General features: G+C 46.1%; 1 non-coding gene across 1 annotated transcript; it reads right to left on the bottom strand.

Annotated features, from left to right (window-relative positions):
* Positions 1–515: 515 nt before the first annotated feature.
* LOC141645131 (small nucleolar RNA R71) lies at positions 516–622 on the bottom strand. Its single transcript, XR_012544718.1, has one exon. It is a non-coding gene; the product is annotated as a small nucleolar RNA R71 (small nucleolar RNA).
* Between the last annotated feature and the right edge of the window lie 1,667 nt (positions 623–2,289).

Here is a 2,289-nt window from a genome sequence, read left to right as displayed (position 1 = left end):
TAGGATATTGCCGACAGAGGAAGAGCTGAGTACTCTGTCTAGTTACTACGAGAATGCCCTATTTGAAGAGGATCCACCTTCATCTCCAGTTTCTAATTCATCGGCTGAGACAGTCACTTCTCCAGACTTTCTAGAAATGGTCAAGAAGCAACTATAGCTTGATCACTCGAGCCGACACCGCGAATCTCTATAAGGGATTTGCTTTACCTGGGACGGACCGAAAATTCGAGCCGAAGCCGTCCTATATCAACTTGGTTGAGAGAAACCAGTTTGGGGGAGCTGCGAATGAAGATGCAGCTAAGCACATGGAGACATTTATCGATTATTGCTGCTCTATACCCCCGCCGACCGGTGTGACCCAGGACCAGATAAAGGATACCATGTTTATATTCTCACTTCGTGATGCTGCAAGGGAGTGGTATAGAGACCTGGATCGAGCTGCCAGTGAGATAACTGACTGGAATTCGTTGGCCTTGGCGTTTTACAAGAAGTACTTTTCTGCCTCGAAGACCAATGCCATTAGAGCTCAAATCACGAGCTTTAAACAGGGTCCTGACGAGAACTTTCATGAAGCATGGGTCCGTTTCAAGAAGCTGGTGCGAACCATTCCGCATCATGGGTTTGAGAAGTGGAGCCTGTGCAATCAGTTCTATAATGGGTTGTATGATGATCAGAGGGCTATCCTGGATGCGACAGCAAATGGCAGATTCCAGGAGAATACAGGGGAGACTAAGGGGTGGAAGATCATTGATGACTTGGTCACCCAAAAAGCTGAGTATGGGAATTCCCGGGGAAATCAAAGGAGAGCTGCTTAATCTCCTTCTGTAGCTGCATTAGAAGCTCTCACGGCAAGATTTGACAAGTACGAGTTGGGAGGATCTTCCAAAGGAGGGATTTACCATGTCAATACTGTTTCAGACGGTCCTTTCGTCTGCAAAAGATGTGGAGCTGAGGGACATGTTTCAGAAAATTGTCCTAGTCCCTTTGAGTCTTGTGCTGCCTTTCAACATTATAGGCAAACAAATACTTACTTTGAGCCGAATGCCCACCCCAACTTGAGGTGGAGCAGCCAAAATGTCTTGAATCCGACTCAACCTCCACCAAAGCAGCAACAGCAGCAGAATTATGTGCCCCCTCATAAGCAGCAGCAATATTAAAAGCCTCCATATGTCCCTCAACAACAACAACAATCCCAAAATTCTGAGTTTGCTGAATTGAAGAATATGTTGCAAAAGGAGTCCCAAGCTAGAGAGGCCGGGATGAAACTGCTAGAGAGCCAAATTGCCCAATTGGCTAGCAAGAACACAACTCGAGCTCCGGGACATCTACCGACTCAAACTGATCAAAAGGAGACCCTTAATGCTATCACCTTGAGGAGTGGGTCTACCCTTGATGAGCCCGCTATGGCTGAGAATGTCACTGGAAAAGATGAGGCGGAACCAAGCAAAGAGAAAGCAGTGACGAATAAAAACAAGAAAAAGACGATCAGCAGGTATGTCAGTCGATCGACTGACATACCCGGTCGATCGACTAAGTGCGACAAACAGTAGCTTCTGGTCCTGTTGATGTCAGTCGATCGACTGACCAACCTGGTCGATCGACTGAGATTGCTGCTGAAGGTGATTCTTTTTGTCCTCCAATGCCCGATAACCTGAGGGATCACTTGTTTCGGGGTACTACTGCTTCGAAAATATTGAGGACAGACCCAAATGCTGATGGGTCCGTTCCGGTTCCGAAGTATGACACTTTGTCGATTAATGGTTCACATTTGAGACGGTCTGAAGAAGGGTCGAGCCACAACAAGGAGAAGGTTGTGGACTTTCAGCCTAAGTCCACCGATGCCGGCATGAGAGATTTAGAAGAGAGGGCTAAGTTGCTACTTTTAGCCCCTTATCCAGAGAGATTGGTGCCGACGAAGGAACAGGTATAATTTAATAAGTTTGAAAAGGTTATTCGTAGATTAAATGTACAAGTTCCTTTCCTTGAGTTAGTCAATCAAGTGCCTGCTTATACGAAGTTCATGAAACAACTTTTGTCCAAAAAGAAGTCACTCGAAACTGTGCACACTGTCGCACTCACTGAGGAGTCATGCTCATACTTGACCCATACTGCACCCCTTAAGCTAGAAGACCCGGGTAGTTTTTCTGTCCCATGTAATATTGGCACCTTTCCTATAGAGAAAGCCTTATGTGACTTAGGAGCCAGTATTAGTGTAATGCCCTTGAGTCTTGCTAGGAAGCTCAAATTGACTAGGTTTGCAGTAACCAACATGACATCCCCGTGCAAATA

The sequence above is a fragment of the Silene latifolia genome, chromosome 2 (genome assembly GCF_048544455.1).
Source record: "Silene latifolia isolate original U9 population chromosome 2, ASM4854445v1, whole genome shotgun sequence".
NCBI lineage: Eukaryota > Viridiplantae > Streptophyta > Magnoliopsida > Caryophyllales > Caryophyllaceae > Silene > Silene latifolia.
The sequence above is the reverse complement of the archived record's forward strand: the minus strand, read 5'-3'. Positions and strand labels throughout refer to the sequence as shown.